This window comes from Amblyomma americanum, chromosome 11 (genome assembly GCF_052857255.1).
Source record: "Amblyomma americanum isolate KBUSLIRL-KWMA chromosome 11, ASM5285725v1, whole genome shotgun sequence".
Lineage (NCBI taxonomy): Eukaryota > Metazoa > Arthropoda > Arachnida > Ixodida > Ixodidae > Amblyomma > Amblyomma americanum.
Window position 1 is genome coordinate 70,483,654 of NC_135507.1, and position 15,740 is coordinate 70,499,393.

Consider the following 15,740-nt stretch of genomic DNA (forward strand, 5'->3'; position numbering starts at 1 on the left):
ATATTTCTGCAGCTTCATGTATTTCTGGAGGCAGAAAGATGCTCTACATTCCCTTAAGATGAAAGGTAATGCATACAAAATTATTTCTGTTGCTGTAGAATTTCACCAGATGTTCATAGTTTTCGACTACCAAATGGACATTTACTAGGAACACAACCAAGTGGTCTTTCAGGGAGCGTGCTAGTTAGGGCGTCTGAGTTGCTTAGTCGTTGGTCTGGCACGCGTGCCTTGAATATAAATGTTTTCAAGTTAACCTCCTGCCTACCTCTTACTGATTTTAGCCATCTTCCAGTGTCTAACCTAGGTGCAGGTTTTCTGCTTCATTGCAGATGTTTTATATTTCCTTCACGTGAAAATTAGTGAATTTAAGCTTAATGTTAACCGATTCCAAAATGTCCAAATAGTGCTTGCCATCTTCTATTCAAGGCAATACCTGTTTTGTCTCTAATAATCAGACTAAAGCGATGACCCGTTCATATATATTAAGGTTTAGCGTCAGACCTGGCTGTTCGTACCTGTTTAACAGGGTGCAATTAATCTTAATTCGGAAGTGTGCTGCATGACGCTTGGTAGATTTGTCTTTTCGTTCTCTACCGGACTGCAAGCAGCTTCGGGCGCAGAAAGCAGGCGTTGGAAGCGCATGACGTCGTCGGGAGAAGCTCTTAACTTAGGAACATTTCCCTCACTCCAGAAAAAAAAAACGAGAAACGTGTTTTCAACTTTAACTGCACCCACTCTCTTCCGCCAGCGCCTTCACTACCGCGCCATATATGTAGATGCCCTTAGCATCTGCCTCCGGCCTTCGAGAAGTAAATGCATCGAGGCCACCGTAGCACGAAGGGCCAAGCATATCATGTCCCGGCGTCTAGAGGAATTTATAGCCTTATACCCAGGAAGCCTTCGTGGGAACAAATCCTGAAATAACGTCAAGAAAGTTTCTTCTCGTACTAACAGTCAAGACACCGAAAAATTGAAAGTAAATAAAAGAGGAAAGTAAGCAAAAACGGTAAGAGATCCACGCCGTACTGTAACCCTATCTGAATGTTTCTCTGAATGCCTGCGAGATTTAATAAGCCCAGACGGAAACAGGCATCCGGTTACCGTCAGCGCCCATAGCAGGAAGAAAAGTTGCAACAACGGTACGGGCGTACAGTTTTACGCCTGTTACTCTCCACTCTGCTTTGAATGGCGACTGCTGGGCACTTGCACATTCCCCGCGTTCGCATCGGGTTTAGCCTGAGCTACGACGCGACATGCGCCTGCTAACGGGAGTCACGTAGGAGCGCGGCCTTCGTAGCGCAAGGGGAGGGGTGGCCGGCTTCCGCGTAATTCAACCGACGCCCGTCTCGGTGACGCGCCCGGCGAGCGCCGGCGGATGTCAGGACTCGAACGCACGTGAACAGCGAAAGGAAGCGCCCCGGGTGGCCGCTTGCTTCCGCTTACAGGCGCGCGCTGAGCCCGCTGTCTCCGTCCTCCTTTAGACGGCCGGAACCGTGCACATCCTTTCCCGCGCCCTAAGACAAAGAGCGCGCCACCGCGAAGTAATCCAACACGAGACGCTTCACGCGGAGGCCCGCACGCCTCGCGCTCTGTCAAAGCCGGCAACTGGCTTAGGTCTCCTGTTGTCACGGGTTTTTGGACACCTGTACTGGCAAAAGACGGTGAGTCTTTGAGCGGGTATTGCAAACTGCGTGAAATCGAGTTCTTGAGTGGTGCTTGGAAGACGGCGCTTCTGGGAGCGGGAAGTGTTGTGAAATGTATGCGGAGTGTCCCCGAGGAGGCCGGCCCATTGCCCACTTGTACTTAGACGCTGACGCGGCTCCGGTTAAGGGAATGTTTAAGGGGCAATTGGTTCAACTCAGCGGACACGAGTACGGCTTGTGCGAGCGAGCGCAGCATGGGAGCCAGGCGTTTTGTCAGTTTGCGACGTTGGACGATTATCCATTTTGAAAAACGTCGGAACTTTGGGTCTTGTAGAAGGTTTTGTAACAGGCTGAACACGTCCAATTGGTAAGGATACAAAGTTTTACACGGAAGGTGCTAAATGACTTTGGATGTAAACTGCTGTCGCTTTGATGTAAAAGTGTCTGGAACTAGTAGCACCGGGTTTCCCATAGCTGTATACTGGGTGTTTCACCTAAGACTTTCCACAATTTTCAAAAAGGGGATTTTTTAGCAAGAATAGTGCTTTTTTTTTGGCACAGCATTGTCAGCGGTGTAGTACAATAGAATACAGCCAACACGTCCTAACCAGCAGGCTGGTTAACTATTATTCAATAGCTACCTTTTTAACTATTCCTGTTAAGTTCTTTAATTATTGAGAGGCGTGAAGGATATCGTAAGTAATATCCATATCAGTTTTAAGAATTTCGAAAACGCGGTTACCCCCTGCGCTGTGGCCCAACGAATCTTGTCTATTTTGATGAGGTACGTGCACTGGAGAGTTTGCTTTTCCTGGAATGTTTTCGAAAGCCAATTTATATTGGGCCACAATGCCGAGGGTGACCGCGTTTTCAAAATTCTATGTGATGTGCTTATTACTTACGATGGGCTACACGCCTCTGAATAATTAAGGAGCCTAACTGTAATAGTTAAAAGTTAACTATTCATTACCAGTTAACCAGCCTGATAGGTATCCCGTATTAGCTGTATTCTGTTTTACCACGCTGCTGAAAATGCTATGACGAAAAAAGCGTTCTTTTAACTAAAAAAGGCATATTTTTAAAAATCCTGTAAAGTCCTAGGTGAACCACCCTGCATACTTCCGCGCGCGGAGAGCCCAGCTCGCTTATTTGTCATATAAATAGCTGTGAAAGGCTCAAAGTCGCTCCTATTCCTAAATTTACTGCCTGCCAGACATCGAAACGTGTTTCACTGTATCTGTTCTTACCTCGCCTGCTTTTTTAGACACGTATTACTAAAGGTATTTCTCTCGGCTAACAGCTAACAGCGCTTAAAATAAAATGGAGTTTCCTATAGTTATTCCACTGCTTTCAGAATTTGTCCGCCTCTCTCAGGTAAGACGTTCCGTACCACGATTCATACAGTTCGTATGTTTTCTGTATATGACAGTTATAAAGATACTTGGAATATGCAGAGTCCATACGGAGTGGGCATTTGTCAGACAACGCATACGAAGTAGTGCAAGTGCATGCGGACTGCGTCTGACGTCATACTCACCTCGTTGACATCAGGTAGAAACTATACGGAATGCATAGCGATATTACTCGACAAACATATTGAAAGCACGCGAATTCTAGAATATTTTATTATCATACGAAACATTTCAGGGGTGTTGCGTAATGTTTCATTACTTACAAGAAAGTCAGCTGCGAAGGTTCTTGTGCGCGTGAAGTCAGCCGGAAGAGTTCTGCGCATAGAAGCAAGGGTTTTAACTTTCCATCAAGAGTGAGAACAACCATAAATAAGATTCCCATGTTTCGTAAGCGCGCCTCAAACTTCTGGCAGCATTGTTTTCTCTGCTGCTTCTTCTTCCAGTCGTTCAATAATAGCATTCACCATTAATTCCCCCCTCCCCCTCTCCCCCATTGAGCTCAATTTCCCATCCTGTTCCGAGTGAAAGTAAACGTGAAAGCATAGTGGTGTTGCACATAGTATGCATACCTGCGTAGTCATCACTGATAGTTCGAAGCAGAGATGGCCATTCTCACGAGAGCGAGCCCCCATTAGGGCGCCCTCACCTTCACCTCATGAGGATTTCCCTTGTTGAGGAGAGGATGAGGGAGGATGGGCGCATGAAAATTCGTGAGAACGAGGTTGAGGCAGGAAAGATGTGGTGAGGTGAGGCCGAAGGACAGCAGACATGATGAGGTGAGGGCGAGGGAGGGCAAGATGCACGGTCTGAGGGCGAGGCTGATGGCTGGAACCGTATTCCGAGCTAACGCTTTTTTCTGTGCAGCCCGTTATGAATTCCCTTTTCAAGACGCGTTCACACTGCACCCAATTTCCGGCGAGAGAAGCGGATTTGCATCGCCGGAAAAGGGGACTTGTTCTGATTTAGCCCGCCCGCGACGTCGGAGCCGACGCGGAACTGCGGCTGGTTCTCGCGTTTTCACAAAAGCAGCAAGATCTCACGGCAGTTTCGTATCGTTATCAGGAATTTGCGAACGAAGCGAGAGTGCGGGTGAACCCCGCACGCAGTTCGCCCGCTTTTCTGTCGTGTGTTGCGCGGCTTCACACTGTCTTGCGCCGTTTTATCGCAGCCCTTGTTATACTTTCCGGTTGTGAGCTTGTCGTGAGGATTGGGAGCTCATTTATGGCATCGAGTAGCATCTCCACAGAGAAAGCGCCAGCCCGCTCTGCTGCCATGATTGCCGCTATACTGGATTCTTACCGGATGTGACGCTTCGTCGCTTCCGCGGCGAAGGCGGGAAAATGGGTCTAGGACCGATCGCGCTCGCCGCGCCGCTTTCCGCCTTCGTCGGCGTCAAAAGCGGCCGAATCTGTCCGAATCCACTTCGCCCGCCGGAAATTTGCTCCAGTGGGAATGCGCCTTTAGACCGCCAATTCTTAAGGCGAAGGTTCCCGGGGAAGACGTAGTTTCTGCAGTCTGGACGTACACGAGGCGAACACGAAAGGCGGGGAGCCGCACACCTTCTCCGTCGCCGGAACTAAGAAGTACTTGCAACTGGGCTTGTTGGTGCATATTCGTGAAAGACATAAGAGCGCAAACTGGCAACACGGATGAGGAAGGGAACAGGACGAGCGCTACTTTCTTTCACGAATATGCACCAACAAGCCCAGTTGCAAGTACTTCTTATGTACTACACCGCTGGCAATGCTCTGCCGAAAAAAGCGATCTTGCAACTAAACAGCCTATTTTTTAAAAAATTGTGTAAATATTTACGTGAAAGACAATGTTTAGTGCGTTAACAAGGCGATACTGGCCGGACCGTGCAGGTGGCCGCCGGTCCAGTGGGAACTGTAGTGCCGCAATCAGCATTTTCATTATCAGACATGAGTCAGTCAGATAATCAGAGTGTAGGTAAAGCCTGTAGAAATTATACCTGGCAAGGCTATTGAACTCCCAAGTTCTAAGCCTTCTTTCCCGGAACGAAGTTCGATTTCAGCACAGTGAGGTTTCACAGAACTGGCTCCCGCGCAAAATACGTCTGTACGAAATTCCAGTATCAAATTAAATCCTGTTGGCGGCGTTGGTGTTGAAGTTTTTCATTCAAAGTGTGAGTAGTTCAGTACAGTCGTACCTTCCTATTTTCGCTGGAATGGCTGTATAGGATAGCGGGGCCGCAATGTGGCCGTCAAAGGCAACCAGAGTAGTCTTACCATGGAAATAAAGCACAAGCTTAACCACCTTTTTCTGAATCATCGCTCGCTCCGCCTTGCATTGCACGAGGTCCTAAGAAAGAAAAAGTTGCACTGCTTTCCAATTACAATAAGAACTCTTGGTTTATTTCTGTCCCTAGTGAGACTTGTCACAACGTAATCGCGCGCCTCATTTTATGAACTATATTTCTTGCAGGCACGGTAGCTATTGACACTCAGCTTTTGGGTAATGCGCAGGCGTGAACGCAAAAAAATCACGGGCGGTTTAGCTTACGGTTAACCACGAATTATCGTGCGCTAGCACCATTGGTACTTGTTTTGCATGGTTTATCTTGGATTTCTATGCATTTGCTTGATCTGAACTGGCTTACCTCGGTTGATATAACATATTACGTAAGTTTGCGTGATATTGCATCATTTTAGACTTGTACCGCGGTGGAATTGGTCAATTCTCTGCATATACAGATTCATGGGAGTCCCGATTCCGCTCCTGGCGCAGAGGTACAGCGGTTAAAACTACACGCCACTGCCTTTGCGATGGCAGGTGCTGCCATCGGTGGGGCTTATGAGATCATGTCTTTACTGAGGAATCTCTGCGACCAATCATTAATTGAACTGCCACGATGGGCAGTTTGCTCGCATTCCGGTGGGACTCTTCTGATGACGTCACAAAGTCACGTGACAAAGGTTGCCCACGTGCTAGATGCAAACTTCGGACAGACAGAGAACCACTTTTTGGTGGAGTGGAAGCGCTAAAGCGCTAACATAGCCACCACAGGAATCCTTCATTCCAGACACGGGGAGTTAGTGATTATCATTACTCAACCCAAAGGCTGCACTTTAGCGACCAGTTTGATTTTCAAGTGGCCTGAATAATATTTTATTTTAAGCGACAGCATAAGGACCACACTGCTGCGGAAAGCCGGCATTGCGCCGCGGGAAGACACTAAAGAAATAAAAAAAACTTCATAGCGGGCGCAGCGGGATCCGAAACAGTGGCGCGCGCTAAAAGATCAGTTCAGCTGGCTGCATCTTCACACCACTAAACCGCTGTCCTGTACCTCTGCGCTAGGAGCGGAATCAGGACTCCCATGAATCTGTCAATGCAGAGAGTTGACCAATTCTGCAATATCACGCAAACTTACGTAATATGATATATCAACCAAGGTAAGCCAGTTCAGATCAAGCAAAAGCATAGAAATCCAAGATAAACCATGCAAAAACAGGGCCAATGATGCAATCGCTCGATAATTCTTGCTAAAGACTTTTTTAAGCAAGATATTTATTACATCGAAAATATATTCTATTTACATTAACTAACTTATTTGCAAAGCTTTTAGGAAATGCCACGAAACATATCGCAAAAAGACAGAGCAGCAGGTTACTAGACGCGAGGTAAGACTGAGCACATCACCAAGAGGGAATACAACTCCGATTCAAAGTCGGCCGGTTCATACACTTTTTTGAGATGAACGATCACCTTGGAGAAATCTTAATGTCCTGCCTGTACGAACTTCCAAGCTTTCAAGCTGTACTAGCAATGTCGTCGTCTTTGCCACGTACCCGCGTTCACGCGTGTTAAACTGCCAGTCTCTCGCGCTGTAGTTTGAAAGCGTGGTCTTCATTATCTCTCCATCCGTGCGTGTGGAAGTGTCATTAGACGAGCATGCAGAAAACCGCACGAAATGCTGGGAGATTAGAGGCGGTAAAATTTAGAAGACCCAGTGCTATCGCAATGTCATCGGGTAATGCAATCGCGGCGGCTTAGTCCCACGTGCGCCGCTTCCGAAGATGAGTTGCAGCGCACCACAGCAGTGTTCATGCAGTGACGCTTGGCGTTCGGTTTCCCCTTTTTGGGCAACCGGATGCCGCAGTCCGCTCTTGGCCGTTCAGCCGGAGCCTACCGGAAGACGCACCCCTCTGGTCTTCCTGGAAGGAATGCTACTGCTACTGTGCGCACGCCCCTCTCCCCCCCCCCCCCCTTCCCCCTTTGGCGTAACAGTCTTGGCTGCCTGCCGGTCGGCTCAAACTCCCGGGAGCGCGCAAAGCACATAACACGTTGACCCGTGGTAGCCCTGTCTGATGCCGCAAACAAATATGTTCAGTCCAACAAGCACGCAATAAATTCGTCGCAGCGCTGATGGAAGCAAGCAACTCTTCGTGTTAATGCTCGTTGCCGGCGCTGAACTCGCGACTGTTGCCTTGCAGGCAAGTAAAGGGGATCCTACTGTACATTACACGGTGACTTAACAGAAACCGGAGCTGTCCGCACAGGCGAGATAATGGAATTCACGTGGTTACTAAGAACGGCACCTGCTGATTTGATGAAAAGACCACGAGGCCAGAAAAACCTGCATAACACCGTCGAATCTTTTGATCGGTGTCTTCCCCTTTCGAATCTCACACTACTTCTGTATATTCCCGTTCCGTAATGCATCATCATCATCATCAGCTTGACTACGCCCACCGCAGGGAAAATGCCTCTCCCATGTCTCTCCAATTAACCCTGTCCTTTGCCAGCTTAGCCCACCCTATGCAATTACAATTTCATTTTAAATCTATCCGAATAACCTCTCATTGGTCTCCTGTATCTTATTTCTTCTCGGAAATTCCCATATTGTGCCGACACCGCAGCAATGGGCGAACGTACCAGCGTAGCGCTGTTATAGCGGTAAAAAAATGAAAAACTACAATGAATGTATGATGATGTAGTCACTGATTCTTTTTTTTAATGAAGATGTGTGGCGCTGTGCGGCTGAGTTGCTGTTTCAAACCTTCTAATATGACGTTTAATGGGGCACACTGTGGTTCGCTTCTGTTTGTATTGCGGGATTTGTTTGTAATTTTGTAATCATTGTTTGTTTTTTTCTCGTATGGGATCATTTAGGTTGGCGGCCTGCCTTGCAGTCGGCCAGGCACTACCCGTTATCTTTCCTTTAACTATTTTGTAGAGACCCATCGTTCACCTTAAACGGCTTCGCAGGATGATCACGCGGTGTTCGCTGGTAAAGAACTTCGAGGATGCCAGCGTACCGTTGATCAGTTCAGTTTTGAAGGAAAGCAAGTGATTGACTCAAAACAGCTTGTCTCAAACTGGTTGACAAAATTGTACCCAAAATTTTGTTCATGCGTATGAGTATTTAGGCGGTGTTTTTTCTTTTTCCCCCCGGTGGGGGGAGCAGGGCGGACTCGGAAAAAGATATCGCTGCGGCGAAATTTGACCGTAGTGCCGTGGTGCTCTTGACAGAAAGCGGTTCACGCCGCCCACTCTAGGCGAGTTGTTTTGCCCGTGTGATTTCAATACCCGGCACACTGTTCGAAGACGTAATCTAGCCCCTTCTTGCAAAGTGCCGCAGGATCATAGAGCCATCGGAGAATTACCAGGATTTTGAAACCATTACCATCGTCACCTGGAGGGTAGCGGCGGAAACGTGGAGGGTCTTCACCTCCCAAAGATGCACTATTATCATTATCTTCATCATCGCCATCATATCGAGGGTCAACGGCATGTTTCTTTGCGTGATTGTTGGAGTGTGTGTTACATGAGAGCTGGCGCGTTTACCTGCTGGACATTCCGAATGTCATTAATGTGGACTCGGTTGTGGGCACTGTTTGCAATGCATCATGCACGCATATGTAGTAATGTGCGATCTATATGGACCTTGAAATGGGGGTTGGTGGGGACTTGGTGTGACGTGGAATTACATTGTTATCACGCGACTAGCTGTGACGTCACATAACATCATCGTCAAGTGACTAGGTTTGACGTCACATTACGTCGTTGTCGGGTTTCCTGGCATGACATCACACTCGTATGAAGATACCACTAATTCTACTAATTAGTCAGTGTTGCATAATAACAATATTTATGAATGATCAGACATGTTAATTAATGTGTATTACTTATTATAATTAATTACGTTATATCATCACCTTCGTCGTGTGAATTGTCGGCTCAGGACGTCACATGGTGCCGTTTCTTGCCGACACTTTTTTGCGGATATTAACTTGAAACTGAGCCACGTAATGCTTTCGCATTATTAAAAGAAGCCACTCGCTTCTGCATAGACATAAATACAACGCGCATCTGATGGTGTACTACAGTCGCAGCTTGTTAAAAGTTTTCGAAGGCAGCATACAGAGGACTGGAAAAAGCGTTTTCTGGGTGGCAAAATTTTCATCTAATCTGAGTGCTCTCGCTATGCCGGATAGAGCTAGAAAATCGAAATATACTGATATGCGTCTGCATAGCCGTCGCGTTGGAAAGTACATTGGGAATCAGTTTCTTTACATTCGGTAACTTTTTTTAAAGTCTAGGAAGAGTATCCTGAATACCCCCCCCCCCCCCCCCCCCCCGCTCCCAATTTCTGGTGGATGGTGCAGAAGGTCTGTGTTTGTCAATTGCCGGTTCGTGCGTGAATGAGCGAGAGGCTTCCAAAAGGAAGAATTATACGCGAAGCAGGTTGCTGAATACTGACACTGATAAGCTTACAAATAGTTAGTCAAGCAAACTTAATGAAAAAAGTTCCCCCTGACGTACTGGTGTTAACCGCGTAAGGGACACCACTGTCCGCAGGCCATAAGCTCTCCGAGGGTTCAACCCATATAATAAGCTTCTCCTATTCCGTGCACATCAATAGTGTCTGTGCACGCCTTATTAAATAATGACGGACCGCTTAGTGCCGTTATTGTTATAACTAATCATCACAAAAGTACCATCATCGTTTTGGCTTTCATGTCTCACAGTATTGTCAGAATTCTTTGAACTGAAAACTTCATCTTTTTTTTGCTTTTTTGTTTTCTGAGGTCGGGCAGCCGACCTCAACCCCAAATTTTGAGGTTGAGGTGAGGTCAAGATTTTCGAGGTCAAATGCCCACCTCTGCTAACTTCTGTCGCTAAGTTTAAGCCTATTTGACACAGAATTAATGGCGTATTATAAAAAATTAACTATCTCTTAACCGCAGCGGTGGCCGAGTGGTTGAGCATCCACGTCTCATACGTGGGTGCGGGGTTTGATTCCCATTTGCCGCCGGGTACCCACCAGTGATACAATCGGTACAAGCTTTCCCTTGGCCTGGTGCTCGGCCAGTAATTGGTGAAATGCTTGGAAAATGGGTCTTTGACGCCACATTGAGTAATCGGAAATTACCTTGTGCCATGGCGCTCAGTGGCAATAGTCGCCCTTGCGCCATAAAAATCCATAATCATCATAAATCATCATCATTAACAGCGCTGGGGGCGAGAGTACGCAATTCGTGCGCAAGGAGCGGTTCCGAACGACATAAGGTTACTCATTATTGTTTTGCTTGTGCCACTGAGTGAATGCGGCAATTTCACTACAAATTAAGGTATTATCCACTTAACGCCAATAAACCCTCCAGCCATTAAGTCATGGCACCTCTTCGCGCAATTTTGGGTGCGCTCCGAGAAACCCTTAGAGCGTGGGGGGTAGCGGTCTCGACCACAAAGGAGATGCCCTCGACTCAGCGTGGCAAGCTCAGCCGGAGACCAGCTACCAAGTGAGAAGGGGGGTGGCCCTTTGGTGCCCAGCTTTCGCCGGTCGCCAGCCATAGAATGGTTCAGAGCCAAAGGTTCACAAAACAAAACAAAGTTTATATAGCAGAAACGATACAGATGATTTCATAATCACTCCTACGAGCACATACAAAGTGATTTACAAAACAATGCAACTCGTGCAGAGTAACACTTGACAGGGATTAAAATTTAACAGAATATTTGCACCCAGACTGCACCAACACAGAGGGAGACAAACAAGCAAAACACAATTTGTTCACCGGGCACTGCGACAGTCCGACGACCTGAGGAACATGACGGGGGCGATCCGCAGGTTGACGCACGTTGCCTCGCTGGTTCGTGGCTGGTCGAGTGGTGTTCTCCCGGGAGTCGAGCAGGCCCGTTTCTCTGAAGCTTAAACAGTGGCTCGGGCTGACAGACAGCGGTTAACGTCGCTCATTTGTAGGTGCGGTCCGCGTCTGTTCGGTCTTCGCGCCAAGGCAGGCGCGCTCATACACGCAGTATCAACTGCACAATTTCCTTCTCCTGCTCGCGCCGGGCGCATCACTCCATTGGTCGAGCGCCGAAACCGCTTTCCAGAAGCATCCAGATCTTTTAAGCACGCCGCCGCCGCCGGCTCGAAAGCGAATGGGAGAGGGCATCACTTAGCCCGGTCGAGGGTTCGCCCTCTATGTCGACATTGAGTAGAAATTACTCAAACATTGTAGAGAAATCGACTGCTCGCGCGGCGATGTTTAATCGAGATTCTTAGATTGGTAGGTCGCACCAGATGGGGGGGGGGGGGGGGAGAGAGAGAAAATAATGGGAATGCGCAGCCCTATAACTGTCTCCTTAAGTAGGGACCACCGCAACGGGGCCGAGCGATATAGATGGAATAAAGAGATGTGAGAGGAGGCAGATCAGGAGCGGGAGTAGGGGGGGGGGGGGAGGGGGTCGGCATAAGGTGGCGGGTGACGCGACCGGCCCGAAGCGGCTCCAAGAGGGCTGGACTATCAAGGTGACATGGAAGGACCCATTCGCGTTAAGATTACCGCATTAGCGGATTGCGGACGAGGATTATGCGCGCGAAAGAAGAGATAAGATTCCGCGAAGCGGCTGCGGGCATGTAATGCTCGCAAAGAGACGGATAGTCGGCTCTAGGCAAAAAGGGAGCGAGCGAAACCGCCCGACGGCCAAGAGAGCGGGAGGGCAAGGGAAACAAGGCGCCCGATAGTATTAAGCGGTGGCGGCAGAAGCGGATGAGTCCGGGGCGTCCCGTCCGTGAACACAACGCAGACTACCGCCCATAGATAGCGAAGAGCGCGCCCGCGCACCCTTGTACGCCGACGACTGACATGTTTGCCTTGCCGCCGCGCCGGCGAGCAGAGTGGAAAGGGCAGCAGCACACGCAAAGTTGCACGCTCTCCGGGGTTCCCTTTCATTCATTCATTCATTCATTCATTCATTCATTTACATTTATTCATAACCTTGCCTCACAAATTATCAATACACTGACTGAACCCATAGCCAGATGCTAGTGTGAGGTTCAGAAACATAATACATACTGGCAATGACACAGCACTTGTGTAAAATGAGAAGTACAAAATCAACGGCGAAAAACCAAAATACCGCATACAATGAGAAGAAAACATAATAATGTGCATTTTACCGCAGAATGAGTAAAGATCTATCAAAAACAAAATTGTACAAGAAATACAAAGCGTAAACGACTACCACAGAGGTCAAATAAGACTCATAAATTATGTTCTTAATGTTTTATTTGTTTCGTGGCACTGTTTTGTTTCTGAGGGTAAAGCATTCCAAACCTTGGCTCTTGAAAACTGCACCAATCTTTCGCTGTAGATGTTATTAATCGGTGGCAGATTAAATTTACTATGTGTGAGGTTTCTTGAGAGTCGAGAAGGACAGCGAAACAGGGAGGCATTGAAAGGTTGATTACATTCTCCTTGTTGTTTACACACACCGCTATGTTTAATGTCCCAACAAGGTCAAAAGGGGGGATATTTACTAACTGGAAAAGTGGTCTACTTGGCTCGTTGTACTTGCTTTGTGTTATAATTCGGATAGCCCGTTTTTGTAATCGCCGGATACGATCAAGGTAAGTGTTTTATGTCAAACTCCATGATTCTACACAGTATGTTAAATGACTGTTAATAACGGCAAAATAAAGGGTACGCAGTGTATGTGTATTAAAACAATCGCGGGCCTGTAATAAGACATAACAGCCCTGAAGCCAACTTAGAACTGACGGCGCTAATCTGATTTTTCCAGTGAAGGTGTTCATCTAGAATGACACCAAGATAGTTAAATGAGTGTGTTCGTTCAAGTGAGTGGTCGTTACTGAATATGTTAATTTGGTTGCTGTCAATGACTTTTGCTCGTGGGCTAAATACTATATATTTGGTTTTGCTTGAATTAATCGTTAGCTTGTTGTAAAAAACCAACAATAATTCTTTTCGGTTCAGCGTTTGTTTTTGCTTCTAAATCCGCATGGTTGTCAGCTGTAACTATGATGGCAGTGTCATCTGCATACATTAAAATATCAGAGCAACTTAGGGACTTCGGCAAATCATTCAAGTATAACAAAAACAACATGGGCCCTAAAACGGATCCTTGAGGAACCCCGGTCTGTAAATATTGAAGTGATGATATGTTATTCATAACTGCAGCTTGTTGACGGTTTTCGATGTAACTAGAAAGTAAGCTGTAGACTTCACCGCGGAATCCATAATGGTTTAATTTGTGCAGCATAATAGCGTGGTTCACGGTATCAAACGCTTTCTTTAAATTAACAAAGACTACGGCGGCCAGTCTGTTTTCATGTAATGCCGTATTAATTAATTGAGTCAAGCTTAGAACAGCAGATGCCGTTGAATGATGTTTTCGAAATCCATGTTGCTCTTGACAGAGTAAGTTATACTTTTCTAAGAATTTGCAAATATTGTTGGATAGAATCTTTTTCTTAAGTATTATTAATAACACTTAGGCGAGAGATGGGTCTGTAGCTTGACGGATTGGATCGGTCTCTATCTTTGTATACCGGGACAATTTTGGCAATCTTTACAGCGGAGGGGTACTTTGCACATTTTAATGAATGATTAAAAATTTTCACAAGATGCGTACCAAGATATCAGTGTTTTCCTTAATTATGCGTGGGTAAATTCCGTCCAGTCCAGCAGATTTATTGCCTGGTGAGCTCAGAATAATGGATGCAATTTCATCGGGTTTGATTTCAAACATTCCAAAGGTATTGAGAACTGGATTGGATGCAGCATTTTGTTGTTGTGATTCATGGATTTTAACAGCTAAGGACGAGCCGATATTGGTGAAAAATGAATTAAATCTTTCTGTAATACTGCCATCTATTCTCTTCGGGAGAACACGGCGCAAATTTGCTTTGCCAGCGACTTCATTTATTATTTTCCAGACCATATGCGAATTGCCGGATGCTTGTTCAACTAAACGCGTGTAATATGCTTTTTTTCGTTCCCACATCATCGACACGGATCTGTTGCGCAGGCTCTTAAATTGGTTTAGATAGTAAACATTATCTTTGTGTTGCTTCCATTTGCGGTACCATGAATATTTTTCTTTTAGAACGGCGAGGATTGGCTCAGTCATCCAAGGTCATAGTGGCGCCTCATAAGAGCGAACACTAATATTTCTGCTGCAGTTAGTATCCATTTGCGAAAGCGTGTCTATTAGGTTACTAAACTATGTATCGACGTCGTCATGGCATATTACATTGGGGTCGACGGCCAGTAATTTTTCACGCAGCAGGGCATAATCTATTTCAGATAGGTACATCTTGCTCTCACGTTCTGGTTTTATATCAGTGTCAACCGCAACAAAAAGTGGGAGGTGATAGGAGTTGGGTTCGCTGTAAACCCCAGCGCGTATCCCAGTCACTATATTTGTTAATGCATGATCAATATTTGATAAAGAGGAGGTAGTTACAAGCGTGGGAGTGTTAATCAGGTTTCGGAAATTGTACGATGTTAACAGGTTCACGTAGTCTTTGTGGCATTCGGTACTTGTATCAATATTGAAATCGCCCACAATAATTATGCGTTCTGAATGTGTAGTAAGAGTTTCAAAAATTCCTCAAGTTTATCAAGAAAGGAGAATGGCGTGAATTTATTGGATGATAAATAACTCCAACAGTGAATGACAGGGGCAGTTTTATGAACAGTGTTTTTATGTGTGTATTACTGAGGGTGACTGGTGCCAAAAACGAGAAAGGCAGACTATTTTTGAGAAAAAGGCAACACCACCACCACGGTTTTCTTATTATCTCGGATGAGATAACATAACCTAGGCGGGAAGCATAACGTTCTTATCTTTTTGCAGCCAGGTTTCTGTAAGCGCTACAATATCAAAAGATTGGGAATATCTCGTAAAACAAGCCACTAGAAGGTTCAGGTTCTTCCTTACACTGCGGATATTTGAGTAAAATATTGACGTATTTTTGTCGCTGCTTAACAGGTCATCATCTCTTATGGCCAAAGACATTGTAAGAGCAAACAGGTACAAAAACACAAGAGCATTGGTAATTAGACAATTTTTTCCAGGACATTGTTGCGTTTCGCCTACGACGCGCGGTATAGCCGGCGCGGATGCAACGGACGCCGGGGCTTCGTTCAAAGTGGTGGTCATTTTGGGCCCGTTCAGTGCTGCCGTAACGCCTCCCGCCAAGCGCGTCCAGGCAGGTTTCAATGCCACGTGTCGTCGTGTGTGCGTGTGTCTGTGTGCATGTTGGTGCCCACGCTTGTCAAAGCGCGGCAGCCGGGGAGAGGAGCTCCCCAACTGGGAGGCGAGGAGGTCTGACCGGCGCCGGCCCGGCGGACGCGCACGTCACGTCTGAACATGTCCGAGCGTCGCCGTATCGGGCGCCTCATCC

The 15,740-nt window shown here is 46.7% G+C and overlaps 1 protein-coding gene across 1 annotated transcript in view; it reads left to right on the plus strand.

Annotated features, from left to right (window-relative positions):
* Positions 1 to 1,461: 1,461 nt before the first annotated feature.
* The window catches only part of LOC144109686 (uncharacterized), a 166,862-nt gene continuing 152,583 nt past the window's right edge, over positions 1,462 to 15,740 (plus strand). The window contains exon 1 of the mRNA XM_077642486.1: positions 1,462 to 1,661. The gene's annotated coding sequence lies outside the window, so the exon portion shown is untranslated. The remainder of the gene's footprint in view (positions 1,662 to 15,740) is intronic.